This window comes from Ascaphus truei, chromosome 3, assembly GCF_040206685.1.
Source record: "Ascaphus truei isolate aAscTru1 chromosome 3, aAscTru1.hap1, whole genome shotgun sequence".
Lineage (NCBI taxonomy): Eukaryota > Metazoa > Chordata > Amphibia > Anura > Ascaphidae > Ascaphus > Ascaphus truei.
Genome location: NC_134485.1, coordinates 295607845 through 295631816, shown reverse-complemented (window position 1 = coordinate 295631816; position 23972 = coordinate 295607845). Strand labels below are relative to the sequence as shown.

Below are 23972 nucleotides of genomic sequence, written 5' to 3'. Positions count from 1 at the left end.
GTTTATTGCTCAACGGGAGGAAGACATTGGCTCCCCATTAAATGATGAACTATGGGTGGACATTTTTAAAGAATCTCCTAATTACAGTATCTAACAGTTCCAAAATAAAAGAAATTAAACTGCTACACAGGTGGTACCTAACACATGAGAGATCAAGTAGAATCTATCTGGGGATAATTGAACTTAGGAAGAATGTGGACAGAGAGGCTCACTAAAACATAAACGTTGGTCTTGCCAAAAAGTCCAGCATACAGTATGTGGAGGAAGGTCCATCTTCTTATAGACCATGTGATGGACCTTTCTTTACCCTGAGATTCAGCAATATTTTTGCTCACTAAACCCATTCCTGGGGAATAGATATGCAGATAAACTGGTAATACATCGCCTTAATTCCACTAAATCAGTGATAGCCAGTTGTTGGAAACAGTCTTGTCCTCCCTCTCTATCTCTTATATGAAATAAAGTCTCAAGGGCAAGTTTAATGGAAAGATTAACCAGATTATTGAATAGGACTCAATATAAATATGATTAAGTGTGGAATATGTAGTTTAGTTATAATGGTCTAAATGTTAATATGTATTAGCCAAATGTAAAAAAAATGTATGTTGTCAATGTACTGTATGTTGACTTGCTATTATTGCACATGTCCTTCCCAATCCCTTAAACATTGCCACCTATATCCCCCTTCTTTTATTTTCAGTGCCCTCTATCTGTCCCCCCCTCTCAGCTCATACATGTTATTTTTTAATGTAAAATGAAAAATAAAGTTACAAAAAAAGTATAATGTTATATGTTAGAATGAGGTAGATTGGATGCCATAGAGCAACAGTGCGCAAAGGGGGGGGATTTTTTGGGGGGGGCACGGGCAAATGCAGGGGCCCCACGCTCTTCCCCGAGGCATTTAAATTAAATGCCAGGGGATCGCGTGAGGCCTCTGTAACCCACTTACCGGGATTTAGAAGAGTTGCTGTGACGCGTCGCCATGGCAACGCGACATCAATTACACCACGATGCCATGTGGAGTGACATCACATGTCCATCTCCATGGGAATGGGGTCACGTGACAGCACATCACGTGACCCGCGGCATCATTTGACGCTGCCAAACAAGGTGAAGGGGGAGCGAGGGGGAGCAGGCAGGGTGGCACAGCTCCATAAGATTGCACTCCTCTGCCATAGAGTTTTAAAAGTGATCCCAGTGATCATGACTCATTTGTTTGATACTTTTGTCTTGTTAATGTATTTATACCTCCTAAAGAACATAACATTATATCCTTTTTGGAGATATTGTTAAAATACGGTCTTCTTTGCTTCCAATAAGAAAGAACTATAGAGCAATTTGGTCTGTGGCTATCTAAAGAGAAACAAAATAAATGTCTTTATTTATATTTGTTCAAAGTCAAGTATAAGATAATTGAGTCATCGGCAGTATTAGCACTAGCAGGAGAATTTCAAAGACTAAAACACCAAATGGCAACACAGGCTTCTTTTGGAATTAGTGACGTGTAGTCACAATAATTTGAGATCTGGATGGGCAGCATGCAATACACAGGCAAAGCACAGGTGAGTAACTAAGATAAGCAATGTACTGGGGAAGCAAATAAAAGCAGTCTGGGCAGACTGCATGTAAGCACAAGAAAGTAGCTTAACTAAGCATGGCACAGTTTGAGTAAATAAAAGCTTAGTCAAAAATCTACTGGTCAGGCAAACAGGACCTGGTGCACAAAAGGACTGAATCAAACAGTATAAAACTTTTAATAGGTTACTGGTAAACAGGACATGAGCATGAAAAATAGGTTACTGGAAACAGGACATGAGCCTGAATAATAGGTTACTGGAAACAGGACGTGAACATAAATGAGGACAGCTATAGTACTTGGCGATCAGATGTGCATGCAGAATTCAGTGGTCAGACACTGACACCGATATGTAAGCAGCTGCTTCTAGTAGCTTTTTGAGGGGTTTATTCTCTACCTGCCGAACCAGTCGACCGTGCCTTTTCAGACAAATTCCATATTGGGGAACTTTGGCTCCATTCAATATGCTGTGAAGATCTCTTCCCAGTGCTGATGAAGAGATCAACTCCATTTAAATTAATTAGAATAAAATCTTCTCCTGCATGGGTAAAATGTTTCACAACATATTGAATAAGGGCCTTAAATAGCTACTGCTCTAAAGGTTTAGGTCTCAGTTTAAAATTCTGACAGCAAGTTTGCATAAAACAAACCATACAGTATTTCACCAAAGTATGTTCTTTTTATTCTGATACCAGCTGGAAAACCTATTAAAGAAATACATTTTGATCCTCTGTATCTTAGTCATTTCGGTTAAGCAGGTGAATTTGTTTTAGCAGCAGCTGCAAATCCATGGGGTCTAAGATCACTGACATAAAACTGATAAGTTCAAAATCCAAAACACAAGTGATATGTATTTTATGATGTACTGTGACAATGCCTCAGTGATGATATTACAATGCTTGCCTGGGGTGTTCTCATTCCATTTCCAGCATGATGCTGCATTGATGTTCCAGCTTGTTGTAACTCAAAATACACATAGATTTATCCCTTGCTGGTGGTTTATGGAAACAACCCAGCGTTTTGACTGTACATGATAAAATCTAAATTTTTCTCCACACATAATAAAATAAAAACCTGAGGATTTAACAAACACTATGTATTGTTTTCTTTACAATACAACCTTCTATAAATGTTTAAAGTTGCTTCTCCCTAGCTCACTCTTTTTGTTTTCAGTATGTCATCTACAGCTATGTTTTAAAGAGCCAGCATTTTTACTCGTACCCAGTGTGTTTTCTACTTTTAGTTTTACCCTTTAATGTATTGAATGAATCCATTTATTTTCTAAATGTATGTGCAATGAAGATCAATGCACATAATGCTTTGGGAAAGCATTCTTCCAATCAATTCCTTATTGTGTGCTGACCTGCTTCATATTGTAAGGCTAAGCACTCCAACAAATGTTAGATAGAGAATACTCTGTTAACTCTACATGTCTGCCACGGGTGCTCCATACAAAATGTATCCTAAGTTATATTATTGGGAGAAATACCTTCCACAATAGACACAACTGGTGGATTTGTGCAAAAGTTGAACATTTATTGTAAATATTTGATGTTTTGGCCTCCACACAATCAAATCATTTTTTTATTGTTCTTGACAAAGGCCTGTGTAGGAGACAAAACATTGAATATTTAGAAATATATCTTTACTTTTTTCACAAATCCACTGGTTGTGGAGGCTAAGCACTCCTACGCAGGTAATCTTCCTCTCTGGTTGTGTTTCTCAGTGTTTTCACTGCAGGTAGGTATTCATTGCCTTCCATGTTTCTTTTAGCTTGTACAGTGGAGTGAACATACTGTTTGTTTCAAACCATTGATCAGTGGAATGCCAATGGCTTTCTTCAGAGACATTTCAGAAAAAGCAAGTTATCTAAATAAGGCGATAACTCTATATACTATATGCTGAGGTGGGTATTCGGACCATTTTTGGACAAAAATCTCAATAGACGTCAATGGTGATTTTAAGTCAAAAATATCCCAAATTGCCACATCAGTATATATAGAATTAGGTCATAAAACACCTATTTTAGCCTCTAGGATGACAGAGTTATATCAGTATTGATTATTTCAAGCAGAACAATTTAAGTGCATGCCAAAGTGAGAAAGGATTAGGGTAATTTTTTCTTTCACAAAAAGTAATATTGTCAGTTAATGATTCTAACTATTAGTGAGACTCCTTTGGAGATAGCAGTGCTTTCATATGGTAAGGATAACTTCTTATGAGTGAAGTTTGTTATGCTTGTGTGCAGGAATCAAGGATGTGAATTCAGACACTTTTAGGTGCACTAAATAAGTCCAGTGTTCATACAATTTAAGAGTAGTATTCACTTTTACTAAAATATGCATTGTTTCAAAAATAGCTTTACTGTATTGCATTGAGCTGTTTATAAAATGAAGTTACAAGGCATTTCTTTTATCTTTCAGAAATTCACTCTTGTGCTACAAAGGAGGAACAGTCAACAATAAATGTCAGGTATTTTCAATTTATTTATGCATTTCTTTGATTGAAATTGCATGAATTGACAGAAAAAAACATAAATTAAATAAATGTATCAGATACATTCAGTAGCATTCTCTCCAACACATCTAGGATGACAACAGAGAAATCAGGACAAAACGAATAGATGAGGATAGTTTATAATAAGAAAGCTGATGTCAGTGATTACATTTTGTGAATGATCAGAGCTGCACTGTCTCCATAAATGACAAGATTATTACATTTCCAGTTCAATACACATGTTTACTTTGCAATTGCAGTCAGTGATTCACTTGTCTATTGGGGAAATCAGTGGAGATCAAAATGTTTGCCTTATAGCTTTACAGATTTTCCTTTATGAATTAGGAGCTTACAGTGATTTTTCTCATCTCAGAGTAAAGCACTTGATTCACAAGAAGGTAGCTACAAAAAGTTATGCTAGTTCTCGTAAAAATTACTTAAATTGAAATGTTCTATTTTATACCAATAAGCAATGTTAGGATATAATATATATTGTACAGTTTGAGTACCTTTACAGCAACAAAAACATATTTAAAGTATGATAAATTATTGAAAGATCTTGAAAAAATGTAACACATGTTGAGGTTGGTGAGCATGAATCTCCTATGAATCATGCAAGAGAAAGTTATATAAGACCACTTTGGAAATCAAATATAATTCTTCTTTGGAATAGGGGGGAGAGCAGTGAAATCAGCGCTAATGCGGTGAGTGTAAATAGTGACACTATAAGTGACAATCATATATACAATGCACTTTAAACTTAAAGTGGGGGCTGCCTAGGCAAAAAGGTTAACACAAACCAATACAAACAGTACAGAGAAAAAAACGGCGCCTCCGAAATATAAAAATAAGATCTGACCAAACATAAAGTCCAATACGAATGGAGAGGAGTCCTGGGAGGGATCTTCAATGAAGTCTCATGGAAAGACAAACAGACATGTAGGACAAAACCAAAAAAGACAAAAGAAAAAAGATCATAGTGCAACTCAATAACAAAAATACAAACAAAAAAGCACTGAAAAGATTGGCAAGAAAATAATTACAAATTTAATGCAAGTGTATAAAATATAAATAAAACAACATACACATGTAAGTTTGGCTAGAGACGCTAATAAAGCTGTGTCATCCAGTTGGAGAAAAATTGGAATCCTACTTACAGCAATGCTGAATTATATAGACCCGTAGAACAACTGTCCTTAGATTCAGACCGGAGCCTCTGCAAGAAATGGAAACAGCAGCCTCCAGGGATCCACACTGCCGGAACGACCGCTGCTGTGCCACACACAGACCTTTGGAGTGGGTGAGGAGTACCACAGGGAAGGACCGGGACTGCACGCTGTTGGAGGAATCATCGGCACCATACACACAGACCACCAGGTCGCGCGATGTGCCGGTGACGTCACACCACAGCGTGAGGGCAAGGGGAGCGCCCGGGAAGGCAATAGAGCTCAAAGAGCTCAAAGAGCTGAGGCAAAGTCTGAAGGGGACAGTGCATAAACGGAGAAGGATGATACAAGTCTCAGCCTGATAAAAAAAACTAAATAGGTTACACTTGTGACTGAGGTCAAATTTTGTACGTGAATCAAAATAAACAACACAAGGCAATATGTTTTTCTTTGGCATTTGGAAACCACATGTTTGAGATCTGAATTTTTAAAATATATAGTTGGAATTCATTTAAATTGTTATAGATTATTTTAGATTGTACCCTTTACTGGAAATATGAACATTTTACAGACATAGCGTGAACGCTTCATTCAGATTACACATGAAGAAGAAGGTAATGTGATCTCAAAAGTTCACTTTAAAAAATCTAAGTAGGTTTTTCGTGTTTACATCTTAAACAATATAGAACAACATTTGTCTTACTGTACATTAGAGGAAGGCAAATCTTACAATATCTCGGACTTTCACCATATTTTACTCATGTAAACTTATCTTTCCATTACCTTGTGTTAGGTCACAGCCATCAAATATGCTGATTCGATCAGTCACAAACAGTTAGTCTATTATATAATTATATTTCCAGTTATATCGTTATCAGCAGGTATATGGTTAATTAATGTTAATTCTGTAATATAGAAATATAAAGGATGAGATTATACTACAGTTTTGTCAAAACCTAAAATGATTTTAATAATTCCCATAAAAATACTTTAACACATGAATGATCTAAAAAGTAAAAGTGCTATAGTCATAAAAAAATATTTGTTGACAATTTATTTATGAACTCTTCATGTGGTTTGATGCTTTTATTGAAGCTAAACTGCACACATAAACATCTTATGAGCTTTTTAGTAAGTAGAAGCCAAAGGTAGTTGTTGGTTTTAACCTATCATCTAAATGATATAGAGACAAATACCGAGAAGAAAAATAGAAAATGAAAAAAGGAGAATATGACATATATGGCTTCTATACAAACCTGAAAATAGATGGACATGATAAAGGAATAAACCCTGCCCTTTGGACACCCCAGCTAGGCTGTGTTTAATCAAATTATCAAACATTCCTATATAAACACATTTGTTGGTTGAATGGGGACAAGTAACAGATAATGAACTAAATAGAATAGATAAGGATGGGGAAATAGCAAGGGGTCATGCAGGCAGAATAGGGGCAAGTGGGAGTTTAAAATCAGGGAAACACCCTTATTAAATACAGAAAATACTAGAAAACATCTAAAGACTTAATCCAGCTGGAGTAGAAGGGCAGGAGCAGATAAGATTAATTTTATTCAGACTGAATAAAACCTTAAATGCATGCTTGTTAATGCAAGAAGTCTGACAGAAAAAATAGGGGAGCTTTTATTAATAGCTATAAGGGGGAAGTATGATATCATAAGCATTACTGAAACACGGTGGGATGAAACTCATGACTGGGCAGTGAATTTAGGGGGTTATTCCCTTTTTCAGAATGAACAAGCAAATAGAAGAAGAGGTAGATTATGTTTGTATGTTAAACTGGATCTAAAATCTATTATAAGGGACAATGTTTATGAAGTATAGCCATGGCTGGTCCAGCTATCTTTCTGCCCTTCCTGTCACATAAGGCCTAGTAGCTACAGGCACTCCTGTGGTGTTTGCCCCCCCCACCCCCCTCATGCAACATCCCTGAGTGGCAGGTGACGTAGTGTCATGGGGTTTGGAATGCAGCCAATCCTGGTGCAGACCCTGTGCCCTCCCCTTTTGCATCAGGGGAGGCTTTCCAAATTGTAATGTGATCAGTCGTCTTTTCCCCAGGGAAGATTGATGAGCTCAGCCCCTTCTGGGGCTGGGAGAGCAAGATCTGTGCATGGCACAAGGCCTCAACCATTAACTGCTGGCTAGCACCATCCAAGGATCTGAGACCCCTATTCTACCATATGCAATGCTGTTTACCATCTGCACAGGTTGCTATCGATAAAGACCTCATTTATATAGCCCTGATTTATGAGGAAAGGCTAGCTGAATTAGATTTGTTTACATTAGAAAAGAGGCATCTAAGAGGGGATATGATAACAATATACAAATATATGTTGGTACAATGCAAGGAGCTTTCAAAAGAACTATTCATCTCAATGGCAGTACAAATGTCACAGGGTCATCCCTGCAGGTTGGAAGAAAGGAAAATTCACCAGCAACAAAGGAAAGGGTTCTTTACAGCAAGGGCAGTTAAAATGTGGAATTCATTACCCATGGAGACTGTGATGGCACATACAATATATCTCTTTTTTTTTTTTTTTTCAACTTAAATTTTTTTATTTTGTTCAGTACATAATATACATACAGTATCGGCAGCGTACCGTAACAGTTTACTGCATGTGACAATCCTTTTCGTAAATTGGTGAATGTCTTTGGACAAACTGGGAAGACCGACAGACATACTGGGGAGGGGATCACCTGCTAGGAGCTGGGGGGGGGGTAGACAGACAAGGGGCGTGGAAAAGGAAAGAGAGAGAGGAGGGGGGGGGGGAGAGTATGGGAGTTGGGGGGATCTCCTTCCGTGGGTCCGCTTCTGCCTCCCCCATGCTGGTTCTCTGCGTCCGAGGACTTTCTGCGTACCCCATAGGCCGTCTGGTTCGTAACTGATTTGTCTCTCTCATTGTCTTGTGTGTCCCATCTTGGTCATACGGGGTTATGGGGTGGGGTGGGGGGGGGGCGGGGGGCATCTCTATCTTAGTGTGTTGTAGGTTCCGTCGTTAAGCACTCCCTCAAGGGAGAACGCATTTGTTCCTATTAAAGCCAAATTGAGGACCTATCCACTCCCCGAATTTCCTTCTGGGCTAACCACGGTGCCCATACTTTTTCAAAATTTTCGCCAGTGTCGTTGACTAAGCTTGTTAGCATTTCCATCTGGCATACGGTCCAAATTCTATGTCTAATGTTTGGAATTGAAGGGATTATGTTTTGTTTCCAGCGTGCTGCAGTCTCCCCCCTCATCGCCATAGCAAAGTGAGCTATCAGTTTGTTTTCTCCTTTGGTGAACCCGATTGCTGGCCTGTTCAGGAGGAACAGCCATGGGTCTAATGGGACGGGTTTACCTGTAATTATGTTCAACCAGTCTTTAATTGAGTCCCAGACTGGGACGATTTTGGGGCAGGACCACAGCATGTGCAACAAGTCTGCTTGCTGTCCACATTGTCTCGGACACAATGGGGAGTAACTGGGCAGGAATTTGGCTAATTTAGCGGGAGTATGGTACCATCGCATCATTACCTTATATGCATTCTCCCTTAAGGTTGTACACATAGAGCTTTTGGAGGTTGCCGTCACTATCTTTGTCCAGTCTTCCACCTCTAGCTCCTCGCCTAGGTCTGTCTCCCATTGGGTCATATATCTGGTTTTGTCGTTCACTGTCGTGCTAGAACCGGTCACTTCTTTATACATCTGCGATGTAAGTCTCACCGTGGATGTCCCTGATCGACAGAGCTTTTCGAAATTTGTCATAGGGGACTTTGGCTGAACTTTTTGATAGAACGCCCTGATCTGGAGGTACCTAAAGATCTCGGCATTAGGAATATGGTGGTCGGATTTGACTATTTTGAAAAATTTTATGCCCTTTCTCCCCTCCAGATCCACCAAACGCTTTATGTTGTTTTGTTTCCAGATAGAGAAATCTGTGCTGGATTGGCCCGGAGCAAAGAGGGGGTTATTCCAAATTGGTATCATGCCCGATGCCCTGCTAGTCAGGCCACACTTAAGCCTGGCGCCTGCCCAGATAGACAGCGAGTTGGTCATTGAGGATAGCGGACGTTTGGTGCTATTGCGCACCTTCTTAGGGTACCAAATCAGGTGCTCTAGTTCCAATGGTGAGCATGCCTCTCGCTCTAACGCGACCCATCTTTTAGAGTCGGGGTTAGTGTGCCATTGCACAATTTGACATAATTGAGCCGCTCGGTAGTATGATAACAAACAAGATACCGCTAGTCCTCCCGCCCCTGTTTGTGTGCGCATTATCTGTTTGCTCACTCTCGCCTTTTTGCCTCCCCAGATAAATTTATCTATCTCAGTTTGGAGGGAGAGAGTTTCCTTCAAATTTAACGGCACTGGGAGCGTTTGAAAAAGATACAAGAGGCGAGGGAGCAAATTCATTTTTACGCAGTGGATTTTGCCAATCCATGAGATCTTGTTTTTAGCCCACTTATGGAGATCCTCTCTCAGGGTCCGCATCAGTTGCGGGTAATTGGCGTGGCCGATGGTATTATATGTCCGTGTGATATTGACTCCCAGGTATTTGATTTGTTGCTTCTGCCAGCGGAAATTGAAGTTAAGGGCAATTAATTTTTCTACGTGTTTGGGGAGATTTATATTAATGGCCTCCGATTTGCTCTGATTTATTTTGAACCCGGAGACCCTATTGAACCGTCCCAATACCTCAAACAGGTTCGGCAGAGAGGTGAGGGGCCTGGATACTGTCAGGAACACGTCATCCGCATAGAGTGCCACCTTATGCGTCTGGTTTCCGATGGCAATACCTGAAATATCTTTGCTATCCCGGATCTGGGCCGCCAGCGGCTCCATACACAGTGCAAAGAGGAGTGGGGAGAGCGGGCATCCCTGTCGCGTACCACTCTTAATTTGAAAGGGGTCTGAAGCGAATCCCTGGTGGGTCACCCTTGCCGACGGGGTCGAGTATAGTGCGAATATAGCTTTTATTAATTTGTTGCCCATTCCGAACGCTCCAAGCGTGACCTCCAGGTATGGCCAGTCTATCCTATCAAACGCTTTTTCCGCATCCAGACTGAGCGCCATAACTGGTATATCATTGTGATTGGCTATTTCTATCAGATCAATAATTCGTCGGGTATTATCCAATGCTTGTCGACCCTGGATAAACCCGACTTGATCTGGGTGCACCAGTCTGGGTAGGATTAGACTCACTCTATTGGCCAGTAATTTGGAATAGATTTTGATGTCCGAATTAATGAGGGATATAGGTCTGTAGCTCTTACAGTCCTGCGGGTCTTTCTCTGTTTTGTGTATTACTGAAATGGACGCTTGGAGCATTTGGCTAGGGAATGGGGATCCGTTCAACACTTGGTTAAACATACGTAGTAAATAAGGGGCCAATTGTTTCCTAAACTTTTTGTAGTAAAGATTTGAGTACCCGTCGGGGCCCGGGGCTTTAGAGGGTTTCAGGTTTTTCATAACCTCCGATAATTCCTCCATTGTAAAATCTCTGCCCATCACCTCTCTGTCCACCTCGCTCAAACAGGGTATATTTGAACTTGCTAGAAAATTCTCCAGGGCCACCTTGTTCGCTGGTGATCTGGTTACTTTATCCCCGTCATATAATTTTGCGTAGAAATCTTTAAATTCCCGTACAATTTGCTTGGGGTTGGCAGTAATTTCCCCTGATTCGCGTCGTAACGCTTGGATACTATAATTGTGCGTTTTGGAGTTAATCATATTGGCTAATAAGGTATCTGGTTTGTTTGCCTTCTCGAAAAATCTTCTCTTTGACCAACTTAACGCTTTCTCCGCCTGGGAGGTGAGCAGAAGATTCAGCTTAGTCTGGGTGTCTTTAATTTGTTGCAGGGTCTCTGCATCGGATGACCGCCTATGTTGTTCCCAGTGCTGTTTTAGTTCTGCTTGCACCTTAATAATTTTTGCGTTGTGCTCCTTTTTCTTGCGGGCTCCCATACTAATCAAAACCCCCCTCAGTGTTGCTTTGTGTGCCTCCCAGAGGGTTATGTGTGAGTCAACGCTGTCTTTATTTTCACTGAAAAAGTATTTAATCTCCTCTTTGATCTTTCTCTCAAGGTCTGGGATCTTTAGGAGGGAGTCATTTAGTTTCCAATTTGCTCTTGGCCTTTCCAGCCCTATCTGCGCGCACCTTAGCTCGATCGGTGCATGGTCCGACCATGAAATAACATGGATCCCCGTGTGGGTGACCGCGGAGACCAGTCTGCTAGAGATAAAGAAGTAATCGATTCTACTGAATGAGTCGTGTGGGTGTGAATAGAAAGTGTAGAGTTTTTCTAGTGGGTGGATTTCTCTCCATGCGTCTATTAGTTGAAGGTCTTTCAGACCTTGTTCTAGCGCGGAAGGTCGGGGGTTGGTTCTGCGCTTGTGGGGACCTGAGTGATCTAGGATTGTGTTCATAGCCACGTTGAAGTCCCCGCCTAGGATTAAGGCTCCTTCGCTAAACTTTTTTATAATGCCGAATGTCTTCGTAAAGAATTCTGCTTCATGGGTGTTAGGGGCATACAGCGTGGCTATTGTTATGGGGAGCATATTGATGGACCCTATGAGCATCAGGAACCTCCCCTCTTGGTCTTTCTTTACCTTATCCACTACTAGGCCTACTCTATTATGGACTAGGATTGCTACCCCCCTTTTTTTTTCTGGAGCGGAGGATAGGAATACTTGATTATATTGTTTATCAAAATATTTGGGAGCACTAGTGGTACTGAAATGCGTTTCCTGGAGTAGGATAAAGTCCGCTCCCTTTTTTTTGTAATCAGTGAGTGCTATCCTTCGTTTGCATGGGGAGTTTAGACCCTTAGTGTTGTGGGATATAAAGGTTAGAGGCATGTTGGTGTGGGGAACTGACCTTGTTTTCCTAGTGTTGCTCTTGGATGTATCGGGTCGCTACGGTGTCGCTTCTGTTCCCCTGCAGTACTCAGCTCTGTGCAGGGCTTCAGCGGGGGGCCACTCGTGTAGGAGATAATGTGGGGGAGGGTGGACACAGTAGGTACTTGGGACACATAAGGGAAAAGAAAAAACACGTAAACAACACACATCAACTGGGGAGATTGATCAGCGGCATAGGACCGCCGTCTCTCCCTTGCCTGTGGGACTGCGGATCTCTGGAACACGCCCTCTATCTCTTTCCTCCTCCAAAGGGCCGTGTTGCCCCGCCTCGTCCCCAGGACTTCCTCGGGTTCTAGGGCAACTGCCCCAGCCCAAGGGTAGACACGCATGACGACTGTAGGACCGCCGTCTCAGCCGATGAACTAGTAACTTTGTTAGTCCAAACCTGACTTTTAAACAACCTGCATACTTAAGAAATTGCATGTAACCTAAAACTCTGACCTTCTATCAGTAACTTTCATCAACTTGTCCCCCCTTCCTCTGTAGCCCCTTTCCGATCTGCCTCTTGTACTGCCTATCAGGCCCCAACTTTCTGCCAAATCCCGTGATTATGTACCCGGCTTCTTTAACTCGTGATTTAGCCTGAGTTCAGCTTAGCTGCCTGAAGCTTAACTTAGTCTCCCCCCCCTGAAGTGTCTGTGCGTCAGGGCACCCTCCGATGACTTTCTGCCTGTTTTTGCTTTTTGTTTTCGTTTTCCCCTCCCAGAGCTCCGTTTTGGGGCTTCCGACTCCCGCCCCCCCGGTCTCCCCGTCGGCCTATGTCTACATTCACTACTGCCCCTTGCCTCTCGCTATTACTGTGTGTGCCCCTGCTTCAGCGGGTGTTCCCACCTTTATCCCTCTCTCCCCTCACTTAGAAGGTTTCCGTTACTCTTGTAGAGGTGTCTATGGGAGGAGCAGAGGTGTCAGCGTGAATGGGGGTGTTTGCCGTGCGCCTAGGAGGTGTCCTCAAGGGACTCGCCCGCAGGAGTATCTGCAGGAGTGGTGCCAGCGGGGGACGTAGGGGTGTCAGCGCGATGAGCCAAGGTGTCAAAGGGACGTCCGCGAGAGGGGTAGGAGTGTCAGTGAGAGAAGCGCCAGTGGGAGCGGCAGGGGTGTCAGCGCAAGAATCAGGGGCGGCCGCGGAAGCGGGGGTGTCAGTGTATGGGGTGTCTGCCCGCGGGGTGGTCTCTGCTGCACTCTTTGCTACCCGTTTGTCCCACCTCCTAGGGCCCCGCTTCACTCTTTCTACGTGCGCTCTATTAGCGTGTCCTCCTGCGCCGTTCCCTCGGCGCCTTGTATTGCTTGGTCTCCTCCGGAGTCGCCTTCCGGATCCCGCCTCCTCCGGCCCGTCCCGACCTCCGCCATCTTGGATGTGGCATCTCTCCTGCGCCCCTCTCGCGTGAAGTGCAGTCTCCTCCCCGCTGACGTCATCCGCAGCCGCTCCTCCTCAGTTGGGCACCAGAGCTGATCCAAGATGGCTGCCAGTCTCCCTCCGCTGCCGTCAGGGGATCAGGTAAGTGGTGCATCAAGTCCAAAGGGCCTTGGCTCATCTAGGCTCCGGGGGGGGGGATGCCGTGGGGGGGGGTGTAGCTGTACGGGGGGGTCTCAGTGGGGCTACTACGGGTATTTTTAGCCGAGCGGAAAGCGGGAGGTAGGGGGGGGGGTTAACATAAACTGTGAGGGAACTCAGTCTCAGTAGTAGACCGATTACCGTGGACTGCGGGCATGATTTTTCTCGCCATGTTGGGTCCGGCGCTGTTCTGTTTCCCGCCATTTCCTCTGTAATTTTGTCCTGCAGGCCCAGTTTAGTGAGGAAGGCGCCGCCATCTTCAGCTTTTTTTATTGTTGTAGATGCCCCGTTTCTGGATACTAGGAGCCCAAAGGGGAAAATCCAGCGATATTTAACCCCTTCATCTCTGAGGATCTTGGTAATTGGGGTAAGTTGTTTCCTTTTTAATAACGTGGTGGGGGAGATGTCCTGAAAAACTTGAATTTTTTGTGATTCAAAAGAAGGATTATTGCGGGTCAGCTGGGTAAATAGTTCTTTTATTTTGAAATAATGGAAGCGGGCGATGATATCCCGCGGGGGGTCTCCCTGCTGTGGCCTGGATCTCAGGGCTCTGTGACACCGGTCCAGATGCAGGTCCTGGGCCGTCTTATCCGGCATCAATTGGGTTAGCCACCGGCCCACAAAGTCCTCCGGGTCAAGTTCCTCTTCTGAGACCCCCCTAATCCTCACATTATTCCGACGCTCTCGGTTTTCAGCATCTTCCTGCTTGTCTAAGAGGTCTTGAATAGTGTCCTTTACTTGGGCTAGCTGTTTGTCAGTTCTGTGGAGGGACTTTACCGTGGTGTCCAGCTTCCTCTCTAGGGAGTCCGTTCTGGCGCCAATGCTGTTTATGTCCGCTCTCAGGGACGCCACTTCAGCCTGCAGGCATCTTTTAATGTCTGTGCAGAACTCCTGCATATCACGCCTCCGCATGATTCTATTCCCGCTATCCTCATCTCCCTCTGCCTCTGAGTCGGACCCGCTTGGCGGGGGGCCCTCATGGCTGCGGGCGCGTGGTTGATCTCCCTTGCCGTAGTAATCAGTCATTACTGTGGAGGGGCGTTTTGATCTTGTCCCTTTTGACATCTTGACTGTGTCCGGGGGCTTTGTGGACAGTTTTCGGTGAAATCCGCCAGGTTTGGATGTGATTATTTATTAATAATTGTCGGCTGGAAACGGAGCTGAATGTTCAAGCAGCCATTCAGTCCGTTGTCGCGCATGCGCCTCTCACAATATATCTCTTTAAAAAAAACTGTTGGACATATTTTTAGAAATGAATGATATACAGGGATATACCAAATAAGTAATCATAGGAAGGATGTTAATCCAGGGAGTAATCTGATTGCCAATATTTGGAGTCAGGAAGGAATATATTTTTCCCCTTGTGCGATATCATTGGATGATATTTCACTGAAGTTTTTTGATTGCCTTAATCTGGATCAATATATTTAGAGTACAAATGTAGGATAAAGTATCTGTTGTCTAAATTTAGCATACTATAGGTTGAACTTGATGGACGTATGTCTTTTTTTAACCTCATCTACTACTGTACGTAATGCTGCCTAATGCTCAATTGTAGTGTAATGGAAACAAGCAAGTGCCCCAACTATTGACTACTGGAAAAATCGTGTGTCGTAGGTTATGAATTTAGAAAAAATTATGCATAATTAAATATTCTTCAAGTAAGTTTGAAGAGATATGGGCCCCTTGGACCACTGATGCAACTAAGAATTAAGAATACATTTTTTTTTTCCATACGCTGCTTTCTATATATATTGTCTTGGCCATGGTTGTTTGGCTGGTTACTCTTCGCCCTTTACGGTGATTAATGTATAAGGTCATAGATCAGCGGAAATAGATGTTTACGATAGTTCCATTAAGCACAGTTGCACTGATTTTTTTTACCATTGTTTGTAAGTGTACTATATTATATATTTGCTGTTATTATTATTATCCCCTAATTTTCTTTCATATTTTCTGTATGTAATATAAATGTTTTTCTCAATATCTATGTAACCCTGTTTCCCCCACCCAATCTCACATAGGGTCTATCTTGGGGAACATTGCTCTGGTTACATGGTTTAGTGTGGTGCAAACCTGCTGGTAACAGGGGGCCCTGGGTCTCTCACATGATGTTATAGGGGAATGACAGGACAGGCTTCTAGGGTCTTGCCCAAAAAGTACTCACAAGTGCAGCGCCTCCATCTCTTGCAGGCCCCAGGTGTATGGGGAGAAGTCTCTGCAGAATAATCTCTTCCCCCTCCTCCCAATAGACTTCACTCTCAGGCAGGAGGTATAATAAAACACAGGATTCTTTATTGTCTTTCTGTACTCAGCAGCCCAGTTGATTAGTAACTTGTAGGGTGTCCACCCTCAGGATGTCCCTGGATTCACTCCCAGCCAAAGGGCAATAGTAGCAGTCCTTGCTCTTCCCTTATCCCCTGGTGGGATAAGAGGAAATGGTTTCCCTCCGCTTACCTAAGGGAGGGCCTCAAACTGCCAGAGCCCTGACAGTTTGGTTGGGGTAAACAAGCCTCTCTCACGGTAGAGGCAGACTGCCTAAATACAGGTAGTGCAATGCATAAAGTACAGATCCAGTAGGCACCACCCCTGTGCCTGTGAATGGACACAAGGCCTGATGACACTACCTTCTCTGACTCACTGCACTGCAATGTGGGGAAAACCCATAATTACTCCTGGCCAATCTACCCTTACTAGGCATTACTGCCAGGAGGAGAGCAGACCTATAGCCCAAAAACCAATCAGGGCTATATTTATTATGTTGATGCTGTAATATTTTATGATGAATGACATCACACAGTAGCATGAAATTGTGTGCTATATTGATGAATACAAAACCTGACAAATAAAGACTTTACAACAAAAAAAGAAGTTATTGGTTAATTCACTGGATACAGTCTATGCAAAATTAGGTCATTTGAAGAACGTTATGAATGAGAGGGCAAAGAAATCAAATACTGTAGGAAACAGAATGAGATAAAGAGCTGACAAATTGCATATAAAGAGGCATTTTTTTTAACCAGGGCCGGTCTTATCTCTTGCGGGGCCCAAAGCGGGGCACAAAGCAGCATGCTGGCAGCTGGGCTACTCCTCCGGCCAGCATGTTCGCCTCCTCCAGCAGCGTCATAACATCATTACATCACAGCGGTATGTGACGTTGCGTTGTGATTGCAGCGCATCATTATGTGACGCTGGGTCACCATGACAACACGAGGCTGCAGGAGGATGGGTGACACTGCCTCTCCATAGAACCTAAGAACCCCCCCTAAACACTCCCACACATAGACACACACACAACACACGCATGAAACGTGGGCCAGACCCAGGGACTCCCAAACTCCATCCTCCAATTCTGCCCTCTCCTGTCGGGTGGAAGTTGGATCCCGGCACCGACAGGAGGATGGAGAAGGATGGAGCGCTGGGCCCAAGGCAACCGCCTTTCCCTAAGACCAGTCCTGATATTAGTTTTAGAAAATTTCAATAAACTATGTTTATCATGTTAAGATCAGGCACACATCTACTTTGAATACTCATGTTCAGGAAAGGGTGAAAATGCAGTCTATTTGTGTCTGTTGTGAGTATTTAGAAACTCCCTGTGACTCAAATTATTATTATTATTATTATTATTATTATTATTATTATTATTATTATTATTATTGTTATGGTTTATTTGTAAAGCACTAACATATTCCATGGTGCGTTACAGTGGGGGTACAGAGTGACCTCAATTACTGTACGTAAGCAGAATAACATTCAAATAAAGAAAAAAAATATAAAAATATACAGGAGGGAATGAGGGCCCCACTCTTTTCACATTAAATATCAAATAGGCTCAGTTTTTCTAATCCAATATTAGGCCAGGTCCATAGTGCCTTCACCCGTGCCTTCACCCGTGCCTTCGCCCGTGCGCACGGTCTTGATGTCACCCGCTTGAAGCGGGTGCGTTTTTAGGCCATGGTATGCGCGCCGTCCGTGGGCGTGTCTATGGGCGGGCCAGTGACATCACGGAGCTGGTTCACCGTCATTGGGCGAACCGCTCACGTGACCGGTCTGTCACGCCAAGAAATCAGTTTGTACTGATTTCTTGTTCAACGTGCGCCCCTCCTGCTTCCGCGCACACATGCCGCATGGACACGAACACTGCCTTAAGGCAGTCTGTTTGCTCAGTGTGCGGACGCATCCGCACGGTCTGTGGTACCATGGCCCCAGCCATAGTTGGCAGAATATGGTTCCATTGCGCTGGTTTTTGTAATCTGTGGTGTATGTAAACAACTTATTTTCTGTTCCACCATAGTTAGTCAATCCACATGGGTACACAACCTGTTGTGCATTAGATGACACACAGTACATAAAGGAGATAGGAACCGAGAGCATGGGAGAGGCAGTATATTATTGTTCACTGGTTCAAATCATTTCAGTAGAATCAGTACAGAAGGCAATTGTTTTACAATTCTATCACTCAGGCTGGCTATGTGCATTCATCCTGTTACAATACATTAAAAGTGCATAATGTACCTGACTAAGACATTGTTTAAGAAAGTCATTATGATTTTATATGTAATCAAACAAAAATGGTGTCACAACGCTCACCAAATAAATCAGTATTTGGTATTTGAGGTTGCCTATGTTGCCAAGATTGGCAACTGGTGCTACTTATGTGCTGAGATAATGTCGATTTATCAAAAAAGGACAACAGAGTTTTAACTGCCTGAGAGTGCACCATTCAAATGTGCTTCTTTTTGAGGTAACAGTTATCTGTTATCTGTTGTCCTTTTTTGATAAATTGATTTTATATGTAGATGCAAACATTTTCTCCTACTACTCATTTCTTCAACTACTGTATATATGTCAACTCTACAGATTGTACTGTAGATAAAACGAGAGGAAGACATTTTTTCCACAAATGATTAAACCTACTGAAGTAATATTTGTCTGGGAGTTATACTGACATTTTCTATAAAAATTATTATACGTAAGCAAATAATATTTTATATACAGTACATATATGTTTGTTTTTTATATATATATATCTATATATATATATACAGCACAACCCCGTTTTAGCGCGATCCGCTACAACGCGAATCTGCCTATAACGCGGGCTGAGCATGGCTTCTGATTTGAGAAAATGTCCAAATGTAAAAAAAAAAATCCCCCCCAAAGCTTTATTGTTAACGGACACACAGACACCTCTCCATGTATTCCCCATAAGAATGTATGTAAGAATGTTTCCCCTGTGGCAGGACAGGGCTGGGGCTGCTTTATATAAGTCCCAGTAACATTTTACTGCGTCCTCCTAGCAAAGCCTAATACACATGAGTCAATTCATGTTTCAGCACTCAGCCTGTCTCCATGGCCAGACAGGACCAGGAGCCAAGAGAAACCAGAGGCACTGAAAGCTGATCCGGTGGGAGCTGGGTATGGGTAAGGCATGGTCTCCAAACACAAACATGCCCCTCACTCAGGACCCCGGCTCAGTGTATAGGTGGGCTTGTTGTAGGCAGAACACAAGCCCGTGCACAGCTAGGACACTTCTCATGTCTAAATAGGTTTTTGTTACACACACAGACACACACACACTCTCTCTCTCTCTTTGAGCCAATAAGGGGATCCTACCTTCTGCATGCTGATTGGGCCTCTCACTTCTCCCTCGCTCTCCAGTGCAGATCCCACCTACCTACCCTATGGAGCATGCACCTTGAAATGTGACATTTTGCTTGGAGTGCCAGCTGCGCTGTGATATATATATATATATATATATATATATATATATATATATATATATATATAAACCCTGTCTTCCCATAAGAGAAGGCACAAAAGCAGCAACACTCAGATAAAGCAAAAAGACATGTATTAGCAGTGACAATTCAGCACACTATAAACCCAACGTTTCGGTCCTGGCAGGACCTTCCTCAGGGGGGTGCTACCAGACAATGACACCCAGAGAACATATATACCCCATAGTTCACCATGTGAGGACAATTAGAGGCAGCTAATTGTACAATCCTGGAGCTCCACAAGTGCAATCAGTGTATGAGGTAGCACAACGGCCATCTTGGAAATCAGGAGACAGAGCAATGCATGCTATCACACATGTGTAAATGGTACAGGTTCCCCCGGTGGACAAAAAAATCCTAGCATCCAATGTTGCTAGAAAACTCATGTGTATATAATATATATAATATATATAATCACTGGTGAGCACATTCGTATGTTATAGACAGGTCTGCAACCCTGCCTTTCACTGTGATTAGCTAGCATACAATGCTTCAACTGCAGCAAGGGATTCTGGGAAATGACATGCAAATGAGCACACAGTGTCACCTTTTGCCTGAAATCAATTTTGACATGGAACCCATATATCAATCACCGTCAGGAGATTTATTTACAGCTTTATATTTCCTGACATATAGTACCTTTATTGTGGGTATTCTTTTCATTGTTACTAAATATATATATATATATATATATATATATATATATATATATATATATATATATATACACATATATATATATATATACACATATATATATATATATATATATATATATATATATATATATATATATATATATAGTAACAACGAAAAGAATACCCACAATAAAGGTACGAAAAGAATATATATATATATATATAGATATACATATATATATATATATATATATATATATATATATATATATATATATATATATATATATATATATACATACATACATACATACATACATACATACATACATACATACACATAAAACAATATGATAGGATCACTGAAATATGATGCTATATTTGGTTTTTAAAAACATATTTCCAAAAAGGAATTGAAAAAAAGAAGTATGTATATACATATAATACAATCTTAATAAAAGTGTAGTAGAAGACATTCCTATGGGTTACTAATTTGGTTCCCAACAAACAATTAGTACATGAGTAATCAACTCAGTGTGGACATACAGTAGTAGAACCATCATACCTAAAGTACTAAGTGAAAGTTGAATTAAACAAAGCAAGGGAAAGCAGATCTAGTCTAAGAAACAGGTATATACATATTACAAGCACTAGTTAATGTGCAGTGACAATTATGGCTCATTGTTAAAACGCATGGCTATCTTTTCCTATCACTCTAAGTCAATGTCATATGACAAATGTTGTCATGCTTCTGTGAAGATTGCTCTACCTCATTCTTGTTCTTTCTCATTTTAACATTGGCAAGAATTGTATTGTGTTAGTAGAAATACATATTTGTTTAATAATAATAATAATAATAATAATAATAATAATAATAATAATAATAATATATTGATAACCTTTAAAGACTATTTAGATCTCTTTCTAAGACTACTTGTATGTCTATCAACATTTTCAATTGGGGTGTGAGATCTGATATTTATATTGTTTCATGTTGTTTCTAGACTTTCCTGCATAACTACTGGTTAACAAATACAGAACATACAATACTGATAGTCTGTCAAGCCTAGAGGTCATTCATTAAACTGTGATAGTGCAGATTTGGGCACATTGGGATTTTCCATGTGATAGTGATCGATCTGCACAATTACACGTTAATGAATTAACCCCTCAGTATTTTGTTTTTTATTCCATTTGCTAATATGATTGGCAATATATTCCTCCTTGTAGACCGATTACTAAAGAACAGCAGTTTTTTATTTGGGCAATGTAAAAATACTATTAACATGGGTAAATTATTCTTTGCAGATTATTTATGGTTAGAGGAAATAATAGAGGGGGAAAAAGGGTGTGCGTGCAGGGCACACACATTTTAAGTGAAACATTTTTGTCTTTTGTCACTGTTGTCACAGAAATTGTATTTGTGATGGTGATGTTTTTAATGAAAAATCAAAACACAATTTCAGTGACAAAACACAAAGAAGTTTGACTTAGAATGCCCCCCCCCCTGTTTAAGCTATTTGCACTTCTAGATTTATACTAACTGTGAATTCCTTGTATGTGTGTGTCTCTGTGTCATTGTATGTGTTTGTGTCTCTGTGTGTGTGTGTGTGTCTTTGCGTGCATGTTTGTGTGTGTGTGTCTCTATGTGTCTCTGTGTGTCTTTGTGTGTGTGTGTGTGTTATTTTCTGTGTCTGTGTGTGTGTGTCTGTGTGTGTGTCTGTGTGTGTGTCTCTGAGTGTGTCTGTTTCTGTGTGTGTGTCTCTATGTGTGTGTGTATCTCTGTGTGTCTATGTGTGTGTCTGGGTGTGTCCCTATATTGCTGCTGTGGAGGCCACTGCACATGTGCGCCTAGCGCCGGAGGCCTCTGAGCATGAGCACCATGTGCGCTGAGCACCAGAGGTCTATGCATGTGCGGGAGGCCTCATCAGATGCGCACCAAGAGCGGAAGGCCTCTGCACATTCGCTCTGAGCTGCCATCACTAACGTCGCCGACAGCCTCTTCTGCCAGCAGTGATGTCACTTACGTGACTGTACTTCCGTCACCATGAAGGCGATTTACTTCAAGGGAAATTTTCATTTGGTATGTGCCAGCAAAGAAGTTTCACTTCAAAAAACATGCAAAAAATGTAAAAAAATTGCTAAACCTGTTTTCATTGATCCCTGTGGGAAGATTTTGATAGAAACAATGTAAAACATGTCTTGTGAGTATTTAAAAAAATTAGGTTTCATAATACCATACAGGACTGATTTTACTGCAATCTTTATGTGTGAGTTTTGTGCCTAGTCTTGCATATCAGATTTTAGAAAGGAGGTACTGATTATTTTTTTATGAATTGCGTAGTGTATACTTTTATATTTTTGTGGCTCAAGTACATTTCTATTTTAAAACTAAAAAATATTTTTTTATGGAATATGTTAAATAATCTACTCTTACATCAACAGCATAACTGTAATAGGTTTTGATCTATTATAAAATATTACTTCTTATTTTAGCATGCTGAAATGAAGTGGTATAATAAACACCCCATATGTGAACATAAATTATGTAATTTTTTAATACAAAGGCATGTCCACATGCAGAATTTAATAAAATATTTTTTTTTTGTTAGGGGAGGAATGAGAAGAATAATGGAAAAGATTAAAAAAGAATATCTGAAAGACACACTGATATTACAAGACATTAAGCAGTACTGTATTAGCATTCTGTTCAATAATATTTACAGTGAAATAAAAATGTGCCAGCTAAGTTCTGTTTAGTGACCATTCTAAAAATTGAGTATGATGCTAAAGCAGTATTATTTTTACTTGATTGCTACAGCTAGATACATTAAAGGGTTAGCATGTGGAGTCTCCAGCTCATGCTAACCATAGTTTGCTTCCAAGAATTGCCTATTTAGCATTGAAATTACAAGCAGAGCACATTTCAGGGTCGTAGTATAGCAGGTGGAGAAAAAGCATCTTCTCAAAGTGTATGCCTCTAAGGAGGACTTAGCTCAAAGCAGTAGTTTTCAACCAGCTGAGTACTGAAATACTGAATGCATTTGCGATGCTGGTGTCTGTTAATACTATACCTCACTGAATAAAATAGCTCTGCAATTTGTAGTACAATGACATTTATTTTTATTATTCTTTTTAATTCCACATAAGAAAATGTTAATACATTGATTATACAGAAAGTCAGGTTTAAGACTCTTGAATTAATGTAAATGGTGACATTTTAAACAGAAGTTACCGTTTATTTATTTGTAAATAATTCAGAAGACAGTTGGAACAAAAAAAATATGATTATAATATATGGGTACATGTACGGCATCACTTGTTCTATCTATTTATACTTTAATACTATATGAAACAAAACATTGCATTTCTTGAGAGTACTTTTTTTTTTTTGCCTGAATACTGCAAAATATTTGACCAGTGATGATGGGGAGGGAACTGGAATATAATATTAACAACACTGTAACGGTAATAAAATACAAAATCACAAAAGCAAAAAGAAACAAGGAACAGGATTGACAGAGATTAAAACACATCATGCAAACAAGCAATGTAATATATGTAGGAAAACATCTAGCTCTGCAATTTAACCCCGTATCTGACATCTTTCATTTTGTGTTCACTATATTTATACTATAAATATTTATTGCACACTCTTTGGTGTGATATAACTTTCTGTACTTCCTTATCTTTAAGCATGGAGCTCTTATTCATGTATGGTGTTGCCTTTCTTTCTTTCTTTCGAAGTGTTGCATGTGGCGATTGCCTCAGGGTAGAGAAATAGAGGATATCATGGTGTAGATCAGTTTAAAAAAGCTTTATCAGCAAAAAAAAAAAAAGTTAAGTTATTTACTC

The 23972-nt window shown here is 41.1% G+C and overlaps 1 protein-coding gene across 7 annotated transcripts in view; it reads right to left on the bottom strand.

Moving 5' to 3' along the window:
* The window catches only part of PCDH9 (protocadherin 9), a 2211246-nt gene that overhangs the window by 406584 nt on the left and 1780690 nt on the right, over positions 1 to 23972 (bottom strand). The gene's annotated exons all lie outside the window — the stretch shown is intronic.